The sequence below is a fragment of the Leptodactylus fuscus genome, chromosome 5 (genome assembly GCF_031893055.1).
Source record: "Leptodactylus fuscus isolate aLepFus1 chromosome 5, aLepFus1.hap2, whole genome shotgun sequence".
Taxonomy (NCBI): Eukaryota; Metazoa; Chordata; class Amphibia; order Anura; family Leptodactylidae; genus Leptodactylus; species Leptodactylus fuscus.
In genome coordinates this window covers 53,920,268-53,943,137 of record NC_134269.1, presented here as the reverse complement: position 1 = coordinate 53,943,137, position 22,870 = coordinate 53,920,268, and the positions used below count along the sequence as shown (strand labels likewise).

Sequence of the window (22,870 nt, the reverse complement as noted above, 5' to 3'; positions counted from 1 at the left end):
ACACAACGTTGATGAGTTACTTGTCACAAGGTTCAGGCCACATGATGGTTGGTTCAGAGGAATTTGTGAGTCTGAATTTAATGTATAGCCATTAGAGATGAGCGAACAGTAAAATGTTCGAGATTCGATATTAGTTTCGAGTAGCCCCTCAATATTCGACTACTCGAATCGAATATCGAATCCTATTATACTCTATGGGGGGGGGGGTTGAATGCTCGTTTCAGGGGTAGGCAACGTTCGATCAAATCACACTTACCAAGTCCACGAGTGAGGGTCGGGCTGGATCCGCTGAGAAGTCTTCTCCGTGCAGCGTCCATCGCAGCATCTTCCGGCTCTGAATTCACTCTGCAAGGGATTGGGCCTGGGCAAAGCCGACTGCGCATGCCCGCACTACAAGCGGGCATGCGCAGTTGGCTCTGCCCAGGCCCAATGCCTGGAAGAGTGAATTCAGAGCCGGAAGACGCCGCGGGGAAGCTGCACGGAGAAAACTTCTAAAGGTAGGAGAAGAACCAGCGTTGATTGGCCGACTGTATAGCATTCGGCCAATCAATGCTGGTTCTGCATCGAACTTTTACATTCGAATAGCGAGTGGTATTCGATCGAGTACGAGTATTTCGAATACCGTAGTATTCGATCGAATACTACTCGCTCATCTCTAATAGCCATATAATCTGCTACTAGAATCCCAAGTTTATAGGTTGTGCAAAAAAGTATTAGTGGTTGTCTGGGATAATTTTTGTTTTAAATTAGGCTGGAGGAGGTGAAAAAAATGGAAAAAAAATATATTCACTTGCCCCTGGTGCTCAGGTGTCTCCCAGCATGGTCCGTTCCTGCAGCTCTGTTGTTGTCTTCCAGTGAAAGTCCCTGCCGCACGCAACCGCTGAAGCCAGTCAGCAGCCTAATGGAAGGGACCCGAAACGACAAAGACCGTGAGGACTTCCTGCAAAAGAAGACATCGGGAAAGCAGGACTGGACCGCACTGGGAAACACTGGAGCACCCGGGACAACCTCTTTAATGTACAAGAAGCAATAATTTATAGGATTTTTAGAATATAATGATACAACATGTAAGTGTCACTGCCATAACACTTATAAATGGCGAGTACATGGAAGGACTGGGTAACAAAATGGACGCTGCTACAGTGAAAGGTATCAGCAGACACTCTGAAATTGCAATGTTATTGCCTACACCATGGAGATTTAGAACACAATAGGCTTCAATTCTGGCAACAAGGATAAACCACACGGTTGGCCCGATCATGGCACAGTTATTACAAACTGATTGTTTTGTGGTTTTTAATGGTTGTGTTGTAACCTGTAAAACTATACTGTTATTTACTTGCATCATCAATAAACAATCAATCTGTAATAAATTGTAATGGGATACGGTGGCAGGTTGAGGTTTTGTCCGCATCATGTTCAAGTCATGACCATGTGATCATAGCTAGAGATGAGCGAACAGTGTTCTATCGAACACATGTTCGATCGGATATCAGGGTGTTCGCCATGTTCGAATCGAATCGAACACCACGTGGTAAAGTGCGCCAAAATTCGATTCCCCTCCCACCTTCCCTGGCGCCTTTTTTGCACCAATAACAGCGCAGGGGAGGTGGGACAGGAACTACGACACTGGGGGCATTGAAAAAAATTGGAAAAAGTCATTGGCTGCCGAAATCAGGTGACCTCCATTTTAGACGAATAGTGGATTTCAAATCCGGGTCATATGAGAATGTGAACTTTGTGACTATGAGACAGGGATAGCTGTACAGGCAGGGATAGCTAGGGATAACCTTTATTTAGGGGGGAATGTTATTAAAAATAACTTTTTGGGGCTCTATCGGGTGTGTAATTGTGATTTTTGTGAGATAAACTTTTTCCCATAGGGATGCATTGGCCAGCGCTGATTGGCCGAATTCCGTACTCTAGCCAATCAGTGCTGGCCAATGCATTCTATTAGCTTGATGAAGCAGAGTGTGCACAAGGGTTCAAGCGCACCCTCGGCTCTGATGTAGCAGAGCCGAGGCTGCACAAGGGTTCAAGCGCACCCTCGGCTCTGATGTAGGAGAGCCGAGGGTGCACTTGAACCCTTGTGCACCCTCAGCTCTGCTACATCAGAGCCGAGGGTGCGCTTGAACCCTTGTGCACACTCTGCTTCATCAAGCTAATAGAATGCATTGGCCAGCGCTGATTGGCCAATGTATTCTATTAGCCTGATGAAGTAGAGCTGAATGTGTGTGCTAAGCACACACATTCAGCTCTACTTCATCGGGCTAATAGAATGCATTGGCCAGCGCTGATTGGCCAGAGTACGGAACTCGACCAATCAGCGCTGGCTCTGCTGGAGGAGGCGGAGTCTAAGATCGCTCCACACCAGTCTCCATTCAGGTCCGACCTTAGACTCCGCCTCCTCCGGCAGAGCCAGCGCTGATTGGCCGAAGGCTGGCCAATGCATTCCTATGCGAATGCAGAGACTTAGCAGTGCTGAGTCAGTTTTGCTCAACTACACATCTGATGCACACTCGGCACTGCTACATCAGATGTAGCAATCTGATGTAGCAGAGCCGAGGGTGCACTAGAACCCCTGTGCAAACTCAGTTCACGCTAATAGAATGCATTGGCCAGCGCTGATTGGCCAATGCATTCTATTAGCCCGATGAAGTAGAGCTGAATGTGTGTGCTAAGCACACACATTCAGCACTGCTTCATCACGCCAATACAATGCATTAGCCAGTGCTGATTGGCCAGAGTACGGAATTCGGCCAATCAGCGCTGGCTCTGCTGGAGGAGGCGGAGTCTAAGATCGCTCCACACCAGTCTCCATTCAGGTCCGACCTTAGACTCCGCCTCCTCCAGCAGAGCCAGCGCTGATTGGCCGAATTCCGTACTCTGGCCAATCAGCACTGGCTAATGCATTGTATTGGCTTGATGAAGCAGTGCTGAATGTGTGTGCTTAGCACACACATTCAGCTCTACTTCATCGGGCTAATAGAATGCATTGGCCAGCGCTGATTGGCCGAATTCCGTACTCTGGCCAATCAGCACTGGCTAATGCATTGTATTGGCTTGATGAAGCAGTGCTGAATGTGTGTGCTTAGCACACACATTCAGCTCTACTTCATCGGGCTAATAGAATGCATTGGCCAATCAGCGCTGGCCAATGCATTCTATTAGCGTGAACTGAGTTTGCACAGGGGTTCTAGTGCACCCTCGGCTCTGCTACATCAGATTGCTACATCTGATGTAGCAGTGCCGAGTGTGCATCAGATGTGTAGTTGAGCAAAACTGACTCAGCACTGCTAAGTCTGCATTCGCATAGGAATGCATTGGCCAGCCTTCGGCCAATCAGCGCTGGCTCTGCCGGAGGAGGCGGAGTCTAAGGTCGGACCTGAATGGAGACTGGTGTGGAGCTATCTTAGACTCCGCCTCCTCCAGCAGAGCCAGCGCTGATTGGTCGAGTTCCGTACTCTGGCCAATCAGCACTGGCCAATGCATTTCTATGGGGAAAAGTTAGCTTGCGAAAATCGCAAACTGACAGGGATTTCCATGAAATAAAGTGACTTTTATGCCCCCAGACATGCTTCCCCTGCTGTCCCAGTGTCATTCCAGGGTGTTGGTATCATTTCCTGGGGTGTCATAGTGGACTTGGTGACCCTCCAGACACGAATTTGGGTTTCCCCCTTAACGAGTTTATGTTCCCCATAGACTATAATGGGGTTCGAAACCCATTCGAACACTCGAACAGTGAGCGGCTGTTCGAATCGAATTTCGAACCTCGAACATTTTAGTGTTCGCTCATCTCTAATCATAGCCTTATACTTGATTGACATCAGCAAAATCTATAGGCCTGAATACACATTAGAACAAAGTCAACTGAATCCACTGATCTAAGTTAGAATGGGCAAATATATTATATGATGGGGTCTGATCACTCTCCCCTGACAGGTAATGTAGAAAGGTCAGAAATGCTGAACATTAGAGATGAGCGAACAGTGTTCTATCGAACTCATGTTCGATCGGATATTAGGCTGTTCGGCATGTTCGAATCGAATCGAACACCGCGTGGTAAAGTGCGCCATTACTCGATTCCCCTCCCACCTTCCCTGGCGCCTTTTTTGCTCCAATAACAGCGCAGGGTAGGTGGGACAGGAACTACGACACCGGTGACGTTGAGAAAAGTAGGCAAAACCCATTGGCTGCCGAAAACATGTGACCTCTAATTTAAAAGAACAGCGCCGCCCAGCTTCGCGTCATTCTGAGCTTGCAATTCACCGAGGACGGAGGTTTCCGTCCAGCTAGCTAGGGCTTAGATTCTGGGTAGGCAGGGACAGGCTAGGATAGGAAGGAGAAGACAACCAACAGCTCTTATAAGAGCTAAATTCCAGGGAGAAGCTTGTCAGTGTAACGTGGCACTGACGGGCTCAATCGCCGCAACCCAGCTTTCCCAGGATCCTGAATGGAATACACTGTCAGTGTATTCCCGTATACCCGATATATACCCCGATACCCGTTCCAACGGTGTGCCCCCCCACCTTCACCCCAGAAATACCCTGCAAGTCCCCTAGCAATAGAATTGGGGCTATATACACCCACAATTTTTACTACTGGTATACAGTGCCATTGTCTGACTGGGAATTCAAAGAATATATTGGGGTTATAAATACCCTCATTTCTTGCTACTGCCATATAGTGCCAGTTTCTGACTGGTAATTCAAAGAATATATTGGGGTTACGTGCACCCACAATTTTTACTACTGGTATACAGTGCCATTGTCTGACTGGGAATTCAAAGAATATATTGGGAATACAAATACCCTCATTTCTTGCTACTGCCATATAGTGCCAGTTTCTGACTGGTAATTCAAAGAATATATTGGGGTTACGTGCACCCACAATTTTTACTACTGGTATACAGTGCCATTGTCTGACTGGGAATTCAAAGAATATATTGGGAATACAAATACCCTCATTTCTTGCTACTGCCATATAGTGCCAGTGTCTGACTGGGAATTCAAAGAATATATTGGGGTTACGTGCACCCACAATTTTTACTACTGGTATACAGTGCCATTGTCTGACTGGGAATTCAAAGAATATATTGGGGTTATAAATACCCTCATTTCTTGCTACTGCCATATAGGGCCAGTTTCTGACTGGTAATTCAAAGAATATATTGGGGTTACGTGCACCCACAATTTTTACTACTGGTATACAGTGCCATTGTCTGACTGGGAATTCAAAGAATATATTGGGAATACAAATACCCTCATTTCTTGCTACTGCCATATAGTGCCAGTGTCTGACTGGGAATTCAAAGAATATATTGGGATTACGTGCACCCACAATTTTTACTACTGGTATACAGTGCCATTGTCTGACTGGGAATTCAAAGAATATATTGGGAATACAAATACCCTCATTTCTTGCTACTGCCATATAGTGCCAGTTTCTGACTGGTAATTCAAAGAATATATTGTGGTTACGTGCACCCACAATTTTTACTACTGGTATACAGTGCCATTGTCTGACTGGGAATTCAAAGAATATATTGGGAATACAAATACCCTCATTTCTTGCTACTGCCATATAGTGCCAGTGTCTGACTGGGAATTCAAAGAATATATTGGGGTTACGTGCACCCACAATTTTTACTACTGGTATACAGTGCCAATTTCTAACTAGGAATTCAAAATGCGCAAGGCTCCCGGAAAGGGACGTGGACGAGGCCGTGGGCGAGGTCGGGGGAATGGTTCTGGGGAGCAAGGTAGCAGTGAAGCCACAGGGCGTCCCGTGCCTACTCCTGTGGGGCAGCAAGCATTGCGCCACTCCACAGTGCCAGGGTTGCTTGCCACATTAACTAAACTGCAGGGTACAAACCTTAGTAGGCCCGAGAACCAGGAACAGGTCTTGCAATGGCTGTCAGAGAACGCTTACAGCACATTGTCCAGCAGCCAGTCAGACTCTGCCTCCTCTCCTCCTATTACCCAACAGTCTTGTCTTCCTTCCTCCCAAAATTCCGAAGCTTTACAGAACAATAACCCAAACTGTCCCTGCTCCCCAGAGCTGTTCTCCGCTCCTTTCATTGTCCCTCAACCTGCCTCTCCACGTCACGATTCCACGAACCTAACAGAGGAGCATCTGTGTCCAGATGCTCAAACACTAGAGTCTCCTCCATCTCCGTTCGATTTGGTGGTGGATGACCAGCAACCCACCCTCGTCGACGATGATGTGACGCAGTTGCCGTCAGGGCATCCAGTTGACCGGCGCATTGTGCGGGAGGAGGAGATGAGACAGGAGTTGGAAGAGGAAGTGGTGGATGATGAGGACACTGACCCGACCTGGACAGGGGGGATGTCAAGCGGGGAAAGTAGTGTGGATGTTGAGGCAGGTGCAGCACCAAAAAGGGTAGCTAGAGGCAGAGGCAGAGGTCAGCAGCTTAGGCGAAGCCAGGCCACACCCGGAATCTCCCAAGATGTTCCAGTTCGTACCCAGCCCCGAAAAACTCCCACCTCGAGGGCACGTTTCTCGAAGGTGTGGAGTTTTTTCAAGGAATGCGCCGAGGACAGATATAGTGTTGTCTGCACAATTTGCCTCTCGAAATTGATTAGGGGCTCTGAGAAGAGCAACCTGTCCACCACTTCAATGCGCCGTCATTTGGAATCCAAGCACTGGAATCAGTGGCAGGCAGCAACGGCAGGACAAAGGCCGCCTGCCGTTCACGCCACTGCCACTGCCTCTGCCACTGCCTCTGCCTCTGCCACTGCCACTGCTGACTGTGCTGGCGATGCACTCCAGAGGACGAGCCAGGACACCACTTCATCTGCCTCCGCCACTTTGTTGACTTCTACCTCATCCTCCCCTGGTCCTGTCTTATCTCCTTCTCCTGCACCATCAAAGGCACCATCAGGCGTTTCTTTACAACAACCCACCATCTCTCAGACATTGGAGCGGCGGCAGAAATACACTGCTAACCACCCACACGCGCAAGCCTTGAACGCCAACATCGCTAAACTGCTGGCCCAGGAGATGTTGGCGTTCCGGCTTGTTGAAACTCCCGCCTTCCTGGACCTGATGGCAACTGCGGCACCTCGCTATGCCGTCCCAAGCCGTCACTACTTCTCCCGGTGTGCCGTCCCCGCCTTGCACCAGCACGTGTCACTCAACATCAGGCGGGCCCTTAGTTCCGCGCTTTGCACAAAGGTCCACTTGACCACCGACGCGTGGACAAGTGCATGCGGACAGGGACGCTACATTTCACTGACGGCACACTGGGTGAATGTAGTTGAGGCTGGGACTGCTTCCCAAACTGGCCCGGTGTACCTCGTCTCCCCGCCTAACATTCCTGGCAGGGACACGAGAAGAACACCCCCCTCCTCCTCCTCCTCTACCGCCTCCTCCTCCGCCACCGCCTCCTCCTCCGCCACCGCCTCCTCCTCCGCTGTTAGATTGACCCCAGCTACGAGTTGGAAACGTTGCAGCACTGGCGTTGGTAGACGTCAGCAGGCTGTGCTGAAGCTGATCAGCTTGGGGGACAGACAGCACACTGCCTCCGAGGTGAGGGATGCCCTCCTCGATGAGACGGCAATATGGTTTGAGCCGCTGCACCTGGGCCCAGGCATGGTCGTTTGTGATAACGGCCGGAACCTGGTAGCAGCTCTGGAGCTTGCCGGACTCCAACATGTTCCATGCCTGGCCCACGTCTTCAACCTAGTGGTGCAACGTTTCCTAAAGAGCTACCCCAATGTTCCAGAGCTACTGGTGAAAGTGCGGCGCATGTGCGCCCACTTTCGCAAGTCGACAGTAGCCGCTGCTAGCTTAAAATCTCTCCAGCAACGCCTGCATGTGCCACAACACCGGCTTTTGTGCGACGTCCCCACACGCTGGAACTCAACGTTTCAGATGTTGAATAGAGTGGTTGAGCAGCAGAGACCTTTGATGGAATACCAGCTACAAAACCCTAGGGTGCCACAAAGTCAGCTGCCTCAGTTTCACATCCATGAGTGGCCATGGATGAGAGACCTTTGTGACATCCTACGGGTCTTTGAGGAGTCCACAAGGAGGGTGAGCTCTGAGGATGCGATGGTGAGCCTTACAATCCCGCTCTTGTGTGTTCTGAGAGAATCCCTGATTGACATCAGGGATAACGCAGATCACACAGAGGAGTTAGGGATAGCATCCGATCCGTCACAGCTGGAGAGTAGGTCCACACATCTGTCCGCTTCACTGCGTTTAATGGAGGAGGAGGAGGAGGAAGAAGAGTTGTCCGATGATGTGATGGTGATACAGGAGGCTTCCGGGCAACTTCGAATCGTCCCATTGTTGCAGCGCGGATGGGTAGACATGGAGGATGAGGAGGAAATGGAGATTGAACTTTCCGGTGGGGCCAGAGGAGTCATGCCAACTAACACTGTGGCAGACATGGCTGAGTTCATGTTGGGGTGCTTTACAACCGACAAGCGTATTGTCAAAATCATGGAGGACAACCAGTACTGGATCTTTGCTATCCTTGACCCCCGGTATAAAAACAACATCTCGTCTTTTATTCCGGTAGAGGGGAGGGCCAATCGCATCAATGCTTGCCACAGGCAATTGGTGCAGAATATGATGGAGATGTTTCCAGCATGTGACGTTGGCGGCAGGGAGGGCAGTTCCTCCAGTAGGCAACCAAGTTCTCACCGGTCCACACAAACGAGGGGCACACTGTCTAAGGTCTGGGACACCTTGATGGCACCCCCTCGCCAAAGTGCCGCCACGGAGGGTCCTAGTGTCACCAGGCGTGAGAAGTATAGGCGCATGTTGTGGGAATACCTTTCCGACCACAGCCCTGTCCTCTCCGACCCCTCTGCGCCCTACACGTATTGGGTGTCGAAGTTGGACCTGTGGCTTGAACTTGCCCTATATGCCTTGGAGGTGCTGTCCTGTCCTGCCGCCAGCGTCCTATCTGAGAGGGTGTTCAGTGCAGCCGGTGGCATCATCACTGACAAGCGCACCCGTCTGTCAGCTGAGAGTGCCGACCGGCTCACTTTGATAAAAATGAACCACCACTGGGTAGAGCCGTCATTTTTGTGCCCACCTGTGTAAAGCACCCCAACATGAAACTCCATGTCTGTACTCAACCTCTCCAATTCCTCCGCATCCTCATACTCATCCACCATAAGCATTGCACAATTCTGCTAATACTAGGCTCCCTCCACCCTGATTTCCCCCAACTCTGCTGGTTAGAGGCTCCCTCCACCCTGATTTCCACCAACTCTGCTGGTTAGAGGCTCCCTCCACCATGAATTTGCCCAAACTGGGCTGTTTAGAGGCTCCCTCCACCATGAATTGGTCCAAACTGGGGTTTTTAGAGGCTCCCTCCACCATGAATTGGTCCAAACTGGGCTGTTTAGCGGCTCCCTCCACCATTAATTGGTCCAAACTTGGCTGTTTAGAGGCTCCCTCCACCATTAATTGGTCCAAACTGGGCTGGTTAGAGGCTCCCTCCACCATGAATTGGTCCAAACTGGGCTGTTTAGCGGCTCCCTCCACCATTAATTGGTCCAAACTTGGCTGTTTAGAGGCTCCCTCCACCATTAATTGGTCCAAACTGGGCTGGTTAGAGGCTCCCTCTACCATGAATTGGTCCAAACTGGGTTTTTTAGAGGCTCCCTCCACCATGAATTGGTCCAAACTGGGGTTTTTAGAGGCTCCCTCCACCATGAATTGGTCCAAACTGGGCTGTTTAGCGGCTCCCTCCACCATTAATTGGTCCAAACTTGGCTGTTTAGAGGCTCCCTCCACCATTAATTGGTCCAAACTGGGCTGGTTAGCGGCTCCCTCCACCATTAATTGGTCCAAACTGGGCTGGTTAGAGGCTCCCTCCACCATGAATTTGCCCAAACTGGGCTGTTTAGAGGCTCCCTCCACCATGAATTTGCCCAAACTGGGCTGGTTAGAGGCTCCCTCCACCATGAATTGGTCCAAACTGGGGTTTTTAGAGGCTCCCTCCACCATGAATTGGTCCAAACTGGGCTGTTTAGCGGCTCCCTCCACCATGAATTGGTCCAAACTGGGCTGGTTAGAGGCTCCCTCCACCATGAATTGGTCCAAACTGGGTTTTTTAGAGGCTCCCTCCACCATGAATTGGTCCAAACTGGGGTTTTTAGAGGCTCCCTCCACCATGAATTGGTCCAAACTGGGCTGTTTAGAGGCTCCCTCCACCATGAATTTGCCCAAACTGGGCTGGTTAGAGGCTCCCTCCACCATGAATTGGTCCAAACTGGGCTGGTTAGAGGCTCCCTCCACCATGAATCGGTCCAAACTGGGTTTTTTAGAGGCTCCCTCCACCATGAATTGGTCCAAACTGGGTTTTTTAGAGGCTCCCTCCACCATGAATTGGTCCAAACTGGGGTTTTTAGAGGCTCCCTCCACCATGAATTGGTCCAAACTGGGCTGTTTAGCGGCTCCCTCCACCATGAATGTGCCCAAACTGGGCTGTTTAGAGGCTCCCTCCACCATGAATTTGCCCAAACTGGGCTGGTTAGAGGCTCCCTCCACCATGAATTGGTCCAAACTGGGGTTTTTAGAGGCTCCCTCCACCATGAATTGGTCCAAACTGGGCTGTTTAGCGGCTCCCTCCACCATTAATTGGTCCAAACTGGGCTGGTTAGAGGCTCCCTCCACCATGAATGTGCCCAAACTGGGCTGTTTAGAGGCTCCCTCCACCATGAATTTGCCCAAACTGGGCTGGTTAGAGGCTCCCTCCACCATGAATTGGTCCAAACTGGGGTTTTTAGAGGCTCCCTCCACCATGAATTGGTCCAAACTTGGCTGTTTAGAGGCTCCCTCCACCATTAATTGGTCCAAACTGGGCTGGTTAGAGGCTCCCTCCACCATGAATTTGCCCAAACTGGGCTGGTTAGAGGCTCCCTCCACCATGAATTGGTCCAAACTGGGGTTTTTAGAGGCTCCCTCCACCATGAATTGGTCCAAACTTGGCTGTTTAGAGGCTCCCTCCACCATTAATTGGTCCAAACTGGGCTGGTTAGAGGCTCCCTCCACCATGAATTGGTCCAAACTGGGTTTTTTAGAGGCTCCCTCCACCATGAATTTGCCCAAACTGGGCTGTTTAGAGGCTCCCTCCACCATGAATTGGTCCAAACTGGGCTGGTTAGAGGCTCCCTCCACCATGAATTGGTCCAAACTGGGGTTTTTAGAGGCTCCCTCCACCATGAATTGGTCCAAACTTGGCTGTTTAGAGGCCCCCTCCACCATTAATTGGTCCAAACTGGGCTGGTTAGAGGCTCCCTCCACCATGAATTTGCCCAAACTGGGCTGGTTAGAGGCTCCCTCCACCATGAATTGGTCCAAACTGGGGTTTTTAGAGGCTCCCTCCACCATGAATTGGTCCAAACTGGGCTGTTTAGAGGCTCCCTCCACCATGAATTTGCCCAAACTGGGCTGGTTAGAGGCTCCCTCCACCATGAATTTGCCCAAACTGGGCTGTTTAGAGGCTCCCTCCACCATGAATTGGTCCAAACTGGGTTTTTTAGAGGCTCCCTCCACCATGAATTGGTCCAAACTGGGCTGTTTAGAGGCTCCCTCCACCATGAATTTGCCCAAACTGGGCTGGTTAGAGGCTCCCTCCACCATGAATTGGTCCAAACTGGGGTTTTTAGAAGCTCCCTCCACCATGAATTGGTCCAAACTTGGCTGTTTAGAGGCTCCCTCCACCATTAATTGGTCCAAACTGGACTGGTTAGAGGCTCCCTCCACCATGAATCGGTCCAAACTGGGTTTTTTAGAGGCTCCCTCCACCATGAATTGGTCCAAACTGGGGTTTTTAGAGGCTCCCTCCACCATGAATTGGTCCAAACTGGGCTGTTTAGCGGCTCCCTCCACCATTAATTGGTCCAAACTGGGCTGGTTAGAGGCTCCCTCCACCATGAATGTGCCCAAACTGGGCTGTTTAGAGGCTCCCTCCACCATGAATTTGCCCAAACTGGGCTGGTTAGAGGCTCCCTCCACCATGAATTGGTCCAAACTGGGGTTTTTAGAGGCTCCCTCCACCATGAATTGGTCCAAACTGGGGTTTTTAGAGGCTCCCTCCACCATGAATTGGTCCAAACTGGGCTGGTTAGAGGCTCCCTCCACCATGAATTTGCCCAAACTGGGCTGTTTAGAGGCTCCCTCCACCATGAATTGGTCCAAACTGGGTTTTTTAGAGGCTCCCTCCACCATGAATTGGTCCAAACTGGGCTGTTTAGAGGCTCCCTCCACCATGAATTTGCCCAAACTGGGCTGGTTAGAGGCTCCCTCCACCATTAATTGGTCCAAACTGGGCTGGTTAGAGGCTCCCTCCACCATGAATTTGCCCAAACTGGGCTGTTTAGAGGCTCCCTCCACCATGAATTTGCCCAAACTGGGCTGGTTAGAGGCTCCCTCCACCATGAATTGGTCCAAACTGGGTTTTTTAGAGGCTCCCTCCACCATGAATTTGCCCAAACTGGGCTGGTTAGAGGCTCCCTCCACCATGAATTGGTCCAAACTGGGTTTTTTAGAGGCTCCCTCCACCATGAATTTGCCCAAACTCTGCTGGTTAGAGGCTCAATCCACCCTGATTTTCAAAACAAATGTTGGTGCCAACCTCAACTTACTACAAGGGCCAAATTCACTGCTGGTGACAAGCTCTCCTCACTGCAAGTGCCAAATACACATGTTTCAAGGTGTTTTCCTACTGTCAGAGAGGTGGTATTGAGTGTGTAAAGTGTGTAGTTGTTAGGCTGTGATGTTGGGGTAATAGAGGGTCTTTGGTGTGTTAGATGCCCCCAGACATGCTTCCCCTGCTGTCCCAGTGTCATTCCAGAGGTGTTGGCATCATTTCCTGGGGTGTCATAGTGGACTTGGTGACCCTCCAGACACGGATTTGGGTTTCCCCCTCAACGAGTATCTGTTCCCCATAGACTATAATGGGGTTCGAAACCCGTTCGAACACACGAACATTGAGCGGCTGTTCGAATCGAATTTCGAACCTCGAACATTTTAGTGTTCGCTCATCTCTACTGAACATCAGTACTTGATGCTTTGGTTCCCAGCGGAAATACTGTAAGTTGCAGTAGAGGTGACTGCAAATTACTAAGTCACTCCCTTCCGCCAAATGACAACACATGCATGCTTAGTTGACTAGAGCACACACAACACTGGAGGGTTGGAAGGAATAGTCAACCAACTGAGTGTTCAACCATCAGATATTGAAGATTTATGGGCACCTCTGGGAACACTTAAAATCTAAACATCATGCATCCAGGAACACACTATGCACATATGATTTACACGATCTGTAACTATTTATAGCCCAAAAATATAGAGAAAAACAATTCAATTTCAACAATATGCCAGTATATATGCATATTCTAGCTGCTGCATGGACACCTTTGGCCTCTCACATCTCTTTGCATTTGCTTCATCAGAGCATCCAGACGGCAGCAGTCAGATATTAGAACTTGCTTTTTTTTAATTTTATTTTAATCAATCTGACCCTTTTTTCATTATTGGTCAGAGAATCCATTTACCAAGTTGCTAATTGGGTCCTGTTTTCCATAAGGTCCTCTTTTTATTTTAATACATTAAAAGTCTAGGGCAATAAATGCCTAAAAAGAGGTTTCCTTGTAGTGTTGCAATAGAAGGGATTGAAAATATGATGTCTGTTAAAACACACAAGGCTTTTTACAAGTCAATAAATATAAAATATTTCATTGTGATACTTCAGGGTGTACTGCGGTGAATCGGTGCTTCTATTGCCGAAATAACGCCTTTTTGTCAATATGCAAACAAGCTCTTTGCAGCAAGGAGAAAGTTATCATTGCTCATTTAAGAAATTACTCTTGTTATACAAAGAAGAACTTCACGTTTATAGGTGCCAAAATTTTTATTTTAAGTAAAGTCAAGTGAACGTTTTCGGTCCCATGGACCTTCATCAGACTCTGTTCATATAAGAGTAATCGTATCCCGTAATACGGTGAATATCAGGAGAGGATAAGCACTCCAAACCAGTCTCCAGGAGACCGGACCGTGCCCGCAATAGATAACAAGAGATCGTTACAAGGTAACAACGCAGTGTCTCAGCGCTTAAAGTAAGGCCTATGGCTAAAGAATGGCGCGCCATTCTTTAGCCATAGGCCTTACTTTAAGCGCTGAGACACTGCGTTGTTACCTTGTAACGATCTCTTGTTATCTATTGCGGGCACGGTCCGGTCTCCTGGAGACTGGTTTGGAGTGCTTATCCTCTCCTGATATTCACCGTATTACGGGATACGATTACTCTTATATGAACAGAGTCTGATGAAGGTCCATGAGACCGAAAACGTTCACTTGACTTTACTTAAAATAAAAAATTTGGCACCTATAAACGTGAAGTTCTTCTTTATATTGCAAGACGGGTTGGGACCTTTACTTCACTTCTGGAAGATTACTGTATCCCTCGCTAAATACTCTTGTTATACATTCCCCTCTTATACTAAGGCCCCACGTTGCAGAAATGCAGCTTTTTTTTGTTGCACATTTTGGTGCAGTTTTTTGAGCCAAAGCCAAGAATGGCTACATAAGGAGTGGGAAATATATAGGAAGTTCTTCACCTTCTACCTTCTGCTCAATCCACTCCTGACTTTGGCTCAAAAAAACCACAACAAAATCTGCAACAAAAAAATTGCGTTTCGGTAACGTGGGGCTTTAGCCTAATACTAGACAGCCGTGAAATGCGCCAATTTATACCATTGGCTGATGCTTGAAAATAACTCTGGAGCACCTTTAAGCTAAGGCCCCATGTAGTGTCCTGCAGTAACAAAGGGATGCGGGAAAAACCACAATGGCCGCACATCATGATTTTAACTGCAGCACTTTCCATTATACCTATAGCGCAACAGCCAGCATCACCGTAGGTATAATAGACATGCTGCTATTTCCAAAACTGTGACTGTTTTAGAAATCGCAGCGTGTCTGCTGCTTGTACTTTTCCACAAAGTAGGGATGGGATTCTCTAGAATCTCGTCCACTTTCCTGTGACTGTAAAATGCTGCGGTTTTCACTCCATGTTTGACTTTTGCATTTTTCCAACATTCAAATTACTTTTGAAAGGCAAGTGCAATAGTGGAGGTGTCTGACCTATGTACCAATTTATGTAGTCACAAAAATTGTAATTTCCTCCAGAAACAAGATAACCTAGAAAGTATTGCTAAAATTAAATCTGCTCCAAATTTATCACCCATTTGATACATTGGCACACATTACAGTAATACAGATTCCATCTTAAAAGTTACCCTTACTTATACATACCTCTCTAAATTTATACCACCTTTTAGATGGCTGACAGAAACGTGCATACCCCTTGATTGTCAAGGCAATTTTTTTTTTCTAAAATGCAGTTTTTGAGTTCGTGAAAAAATGGATGAAATCCAGGTCTCTTCTATGTTTTCTCATAGACCCATAGACTTGCATTGTCGTGATGCATCAGTAAAAAGAATGGACATTTTGATGAACCACAGAATAGTCGCCACTACCTGCACATTTAACTCTTAGGCTGCATTCACACAGAGTAACGCCAGGCGTCATTTGTGTGTAATTTGTGTGTCTTTTACGGCCGTCATAAAACGTTTACATAGAGTTCTATAGGAAAAGACGGCCGTCATTTACAGCCGTCATTTACGGCCGTCATTACAATGACGGCCGTAAATGACGGCTGTAAATGACGGCCGTCTTTTCCTATAGAACTCTATGTAAACGTTTTATGACGGCCGTAAAAGACACACAAATTACACACAAATGACGCCTGGCGTTACTCGGTGTGAATGCAGCCTTTAGTACTATCATGGTGTCTATAATGTGTGTGATAATGGTGTATGATAGACACCATGATAGTACTTAAGGCCCTGTTCCCACGGAATAACGCGCCGCTCATTTAGACACATATACACGTGTCAGAGCGAGGCGCTTCAAAACAGATCAAATTGACTTCAATGGGTGCCGGCTTACGCGCGCTACACATTGAAATAAATGGCAGGCTTTATAACCCATTGATTTCAATGGTATCTGTTTTGAAGCGCCTTGCTCTGACACGTGTATACGTGTCTAAATGAGCGGCACGTTACTCTGTGGAAACGGGGCCTAAGGGTTAAGGCTGAGGCCCTATGTTGCAGAAACCCAGCTTTTTTTGTCCCAGATTTTCATGCATTTTTTTTTTTTTTTTTTTTTTTTGAGGCAAAAATAAGAGTGGCTACAAATGACGTCACCATGCCAGAGAGTTCAGGGGACACACAGTGTGTAGCAACCATGGCTATACTTACACAGGGCAATACTGTACACTCCAAACCCCCTTTGTGAAAAATAGATCCGTTTATAAAAATACACTTAGATCATATCGATCATTTAATCCCAAAGGCACTAAGGCATTTGTCATAAGAATTCACCTCACTTCTTTCCTTAACAACTTCTTGTCGCAATCTCCTCCATTTTACAAGGCGTTAATAATTTCCAACAGTCACTATTATGTTTAACTCGTATATGTTCAAGGAATCTCAGACTACTTGTACCAAGATCACTGACCTAAATGTTCTCACTCATACATAGAAGTATTTTACTGTCTTTCCCAATGTAAAAAATTTACTCTTTTTACATTGGGAAAACAATAAGAAACTTGGATGTGAGAATATTTTTATAAAGTGATGGTAGGGCTGGAAGACGTTTGGAGGATTGCACTGAAAGTTATGACCTGCTATGGCCTCATCCACATCTGCGTTGGTATTTTGTTCGGGGAAGTCTGCATGGGAACCCCCGAACAGAATACCAAACGCATTTGCAAGCGGTGAGCAGTGAAAGCACATGGATCCCATAGACTATAATGGGGTCTGTGTGCTTTCTGCACGGTCTCCGCAGGAAACATGCGGACAGAAAAGTACTTCACAGTCTACTTTCCTGTCCGCATGATTTGTGCGGAGATCTTGCAGCAAGCACACGGACCCCATTATAGTCTGTGGTGTCCGTGTGCTTTTACTGCACAGCGCTTGCAAATGCGTTCGGTAGTCCGTTCGGGGGTTCCCATGCAGACTCCCCCGAATGGAATACCAAAGCAGATGTGGACGAGGCCATAGCAGGTCATAACTTTCAGTGCAATCCTCCAAACTTCTTCCAGCAAATACAGCAGCAATATCTGGAACAAAAAAAGCAGCATTTCTGCAACGTGGGGCTTTTGGCTAAGGCCACACGTTGTGGAAACACAACTTTTTTTGTTGCTGTTTTTTGAGCAAACCCCAGGAGTGGATTGAGCAGAAAGGAGAAGTATAACAGCTTCCTATATATATTTCCCATTCCTTTTGTAGCTATTTTTGACTTTGGCTCAAAAAAAATGCTGCAATTTTTGCAACAGAAAAAGCTGCATTTCCGCAACAAGGGGCCTTAGTATTAAAATGATGGACAAAAAAAGCCACACATGCAGGACTTTTTTTGATCAGCTAATTTCAGGTGGACATTGTGAGAGTCTTCAACGCAAATGTGAACATAACCTTAGTAAATCTACCCTACAGTCTACAGGACTTCCTCCAGATGAGCTCTCTTATAAGGCATGTCCTGGAATCTGCCTCACCCAATGCAGCAAATAAATGGTCAACGCTCTTGAGTGTTCGAGTTTGCTCTGCTCGCACTGTGTAAATTGAGAGGCCAAGGGTACAGTATCTGATGTACATTACAACTGCACCTACACGACCTTCAAGCAGTATTTCTTTGTGCGGATGTAACGTCCACTCAGTAAGTTTGTTCTTCATCCTTGCAATTTAATCATCTACAACCAATGGTTACCAAGCAGAGTTACTGATTTGCAGATACATTGATAATCCAGGAACAAAGCTGCCCTGATGTGCCTTTTCCTTTTGTGTTTGCAGAGCTCGGACGCTAGTCAAGGCAGGAGAAGGCTGCTCATGAAGGAAAAAAGTAAGTCATTCCCCATGTCCATTCATACAAGCCTGTATTCCAAAAGGGACATTTTTTCCAAGTGAATGCAGAACAGCAGATGATATTTGATCCACAGGCTTAACCCAAGTTATTCTCATTTTCTACTCTATACGCCAGCACCACCTCTGCTGAAAAACTCTTCTACCATTCACTATTATTATTTTTTACACTTCTGGTGATCCTGGCAGACTCTAGTTAAAGTCTATTGCAATTTCCAGTTCTGGCTGGACTCCTTGAATTTTCTTTCTCTGCTGAATGTTGTGGAATAAAGCTCGTAATGTATGTGAAAGGTTTCTATCGCAACCCCCTCAGACTTGGCTTTCACAGGCTGGATGAATTACACAATCCTGCGGTGCTGGCTCAGCTGCCACAGTCACAATTTGTTAACCTACATTTTAGCTTGAACCTTGGACACTGTGTTTTCCCCTCAATCACCTGTGGATTGCAAAATAGAGGAGACGCTGTTACTGCATAGGCCTTGTTATATTTGCTAATGGGTCATTGCACCAGCAGAGATAGTACCGCTAGGCCGATCTTATCTCCATATTTTTTGCAGTGTAATCCATTGTTCTATTGTTTTTCACTGGGCAGGGAAAACTTTTAGCATTCTTCTATGGGATTCCTGACCGGAGGTATGAAAAAATGTGTGCACCTATTTAATATGGCCACACACATTAACGTATGTGTGCCGAACTCCTCGCTTTCATTGGGTCCGGCGTTTTACAGTGCGAGTAAAAGGGATGGGATTCATGCTAATCCCATGCCCACTTTGCAGAAGAAATCGCAGCGCGGACACGCTGCGATTTGCAAAGCCATTGTGGCTTAGGGGAATAGGATGGAGACCTGGCGGTTGGACACGGGCGCAAGTGTGAACGCCCCCTAACTTGACTTTCTCAATGGTTTTGAAGTGGTAGGTGATGCAATATGATGCTGAAGCACGTTATGTGTGTAAAGTTACAGCTCACTACATTAGTAAACACAGGAGGAGGAGATATACTGTAGCTGTTGTCCAAACGCTAATTGGCATATACAGATGGACAGGGTGTGCAGCATTTTACAAAAGTAAATAAATATGACAGAAGCTAGATTCCATCATGTTGTTTACATTAGTGTCAATGGGAACAGACAAAAAATCAGTCTGTGACTTTCTCTGTGACAGTTTAATGTCCATTACTGTCATCCTATGATGGAAGACAGCAAAGGACATTATCAATGGTAATGTGAACTTCCCCTTTAGTATTTAAAATATAGAAAATAGTGTGTAAAGCATGAATGCAGAATGCCAGTTTATAAAAGAATTCTGTTATTTGTTTTTCTACCCCAGTGTTCTCTTGATACTAAAATAATGATGATAATTTTTATTTATATAGCGCCAACATAATTTGCAGCAGATTGTACATACACAGACAACATGAGACATTACAGTAATAAATTAATCAGCAGTTCACTAGACTCTTGTAGAAAATGGGCCTCCAGTTCTGGTGAATTCTGTCCTCATTGCTTCCAGGGTAAATGTGAGCTTTGGTGTGATCAGAACAGAAGCATGACTCAATTCTTCCTTATGGAAGTTCCATTGCAGGACTATACTGTTGACTGACCAAAGGGAGAAATCAAACAGATGTGTGTGGTGCGGGTAATATGGTCCGTGAGATGGCAAAATTTTTTGGGTTGGTGACTTGGGGTGTTGACTCCACTGACTGCGGGTCTACTGTCTCATACAGAAATGCTGTGAACATGGGACAGTAGACCTGTGGTCAGACTGGATCTCACAACAACATTGATCACTATGATGCAGTAAGGCCAGTTCAGACAAGTCATGGTTGGTTCAGGAAATGCAGCCGTCACAGACCGTATTGCCCAGACCACACATGACATAATTTGCAGCAAGGCTCATGAAATGAGTGTGAAGCAGAGGCAGGCCCTGCTGGCCCTGAGGCCCTGTTGTCCTAGTTGTCACCACATAAGATGGTCCCGTCTCTTCTTTTTAGTACCACGTTCTCTTCTACATGTCACATCTTGTCTTACAACATTTGCTCCTCCATTTTTTCCAGAATTCCTTGTAGCAAGAGTTAAGCTAATAAAAACATGTGAGGACACCTTATATTATGCTAACCTTCGCTGTAACCAGAAGAAAACCATTCCTCAATGAGCCTTGCAGGTTGTTACCTGAATTATATAGGGTGAAGTGTCTTTTATGGCTTATGTCATAAATGCAGCCCTGACAACAGATCACAAGATGTTATGTTAGATGTGTTGCTTTTACTATGAATGGGTGGAGACTGCGGAGCGTATTGACAAATACATCTATATTCCTATCTTTAGATTTCATATCTAATGGCTTCTACCCATGATTTTATTGGCTATTAAATCTGAATGTAGTAATACTTACCTGTAGTTATATAAACCAGGATATAAAACAGACAAAATTACAGTGACGCTAGGTTCACACTAGCGTTCGGGTCTCCGTTCTCAGCTTTCAGTCTTCTGCATGCAAAAGATGGAAAGCTGTCAGAGCGGGTCCGGCCGTGAGCGGCGGTGAGTGTTTTATGCTTAAACCGTTTTTTTTTTTAAAAATCGGACACAGTACTGCATGTCCGACTCTGTGTCCGATTTTAAAAAGCCGGTTTCGCGGCGGAGAGCATAAAACGCTCACCGTCGCTCGCGGCCAGACATCTTTCAAACCCATTCAAATGGGTCCTGCAGGTTTCCGTCTCCTGCTCAGTTTTGTGCATGAATCGGAAACCTGCAGAACGGAGATCGGGCACAGATGTGAACGAGCTCTGACTTATGATTGTATTAAATGGATACCCACAGTGAGCCTCCACTTTTTGCAACAAGGGTAACTCCAATCTTAACTGGATAAATAGGCGCAGTACAACTATATATAAGAATTATAGACTGCACAAAACATTCCTCTATACATTTGGTTGGACTGATGGAACGTAAACAGACAAGGCAGCATGAACTTTGTCTTGGGCCTTATTCACGAGTGGAAAAAACGGCTGTTTTTAAACTCGCTGGGGGAGATTCAGCTGCATCATTCCCTGTAGCACTATTGCATTTGCCGTCATTTATGACACTTTGCGGTGTAAATGATACTCTCTGTGAAACGGAGTCCCTGATAGATAGAAAACAGCCTTGAAAAACAGCCTCGTGCATTTTTCACAGTCATTTCTTTCCAGAATACTGTTAGTTTTGATGCCAGATATGCTGTTTAGACTCTATACTGTCAGGAGGGTGGTGTCAGGCAGGAGCAGACAGAGTGTGACTCTGAGCTCTGACACTGGCTACCTGATTGGAACTCTGAATCGCCCCCTGCCTGACACCTCCCTTCTGACATTACAGAGGTTAAATAGCACATCAGGAAGCAAAACTGACTGCACTTGTTGCTCAGGAATGGTGAAGGCTAGAGAGGAAAATCCAACTGTGCTGGAATCAGTGGAGTGGCGCCTATGACTTAACTTGGTGGAGGTGGTAAAAGGTCCTATTTAAGTGGTAGAAGACTGGTATATTCACAGGAAATCCACGAACACACAAATCATTATAAACAAAGTCCATCCAGGTATTGTCCTAGTTAGTGCCCTTTTACATAGTAGGCTGATGAGTGGGTGAATGAACATGAGAATGAACCTTCCTTCTCTGACCATTGCCCCATGTAAATTCTGTATGCCTGTGATCAGCTGAGAAAATAGGAAATGCCAGTTTGATAATATGCCCATGTTAAAGGTCGCTATGGGTATGCTCATACAGCATTTTATATTTTTTATGCTGATTTAGACTGGGGAAATTATTGGAATTAGTGTGAAAAGGTTTCACACTAGTCAGAGTACTTTTTATGTAAAAAAAAAAAAAAAAAAAAAAAAAAGTGTCCTGCCCTATTTTGCTATGATTGCAATGAAGAAACTGCGACAGATCATATTGACTGATGCTGATCAGTGTTCAGACCCATGGCAGAAACCTAATGTTTTGCCTTGGATTTCTTACCAAAGTAAAGAGAGTTGTTGTATCTTTTTTCTGACATGTTTTTTACATTGTGTGAACAAGCCATTTGATAGACAAAAATGTTATCTCTGAAGGGCTCAATTTCAAAGAGATGCCAAACCAGCTACACATTTATATAGAGAGATATGGGGGCACCACGGTGGCTCAGTGGGCAGCACTGCAGCCTTGCAGCACTGGAGTCCTGGGTTTGAATCCCACCAGGAACAACATCTGCATGGAGTTTGTATGTTCTCTCAGTGTTTGCGTGGATTTCCTCCCATTCTACAATGACATACTGATGGGAAAAAAAGTACATTGTGATCCCTGTATGGGGCTCAATCTACATTTAAAAAAAAAAAAAAAGATAGAGAGAGAGATGCACTACTGCGGTTATAGGAACATAACATAGTGCCTGGTTATAAAGAACAACTGGTCCATCTAGTTTGTCAGTTTTACTTATAGCTGTGGCTCTGAATAGATTATATTCAGTACATTACCAGTGTGGAATTTTTTTCACCATGAACATCAGATTTTCTGCCTCAAATTTCCCCCAAAGCCAGAGCACACATCATTTCACAGTCTGAAGTTTTCAATAAAGATAAAAGGGTGAAAAGCAGAAAAATTGCCCTATTATCATCAGCCTAACGGTGGCTACAATGGATAAAACGGCCCATACAATTTTACCTAATCTGAAGCAACATTGCTTATATTTTCATGCCCTGAAAGTCTCCGCATTGTGAATATGCACATGGTGTGAGGAGGGGAGCAGTTATGCATTGAATAGGACTTTTTTTTTAATATCAAGATATTAGAAGTTCCTAATGGAAAATAAAATCAATGACCTTATTGCTATGGGCAATTCCTCTCCAGTTACTATGTACTAGTATTCATACATCATTTTCACGATCACACTTGC

At 46.4% G+C, this 22,870-nt stretch overlaps 1 protein-coding gene across 1 annotated transcript in view; it reads left to right on the top strand.

The window, feature by feature from the left end:
* CERS3 (ceramide synthase 3) overlaps positions 1-22,870 on the top strand; it is a 103,956-nt gene that overhangs the window by 10,311 nt on the left and 70,775 nt on the right. The window contains exon 2 of the mRNA XM_075273211.1: positions 17,904-17,952. The gene's annotated coding sequence lies outside the window, so the exon portion shown is untranslated. The remainder of the gene's footprint in view (positions 1-17,903; positions 17,953-22,870) is intronic.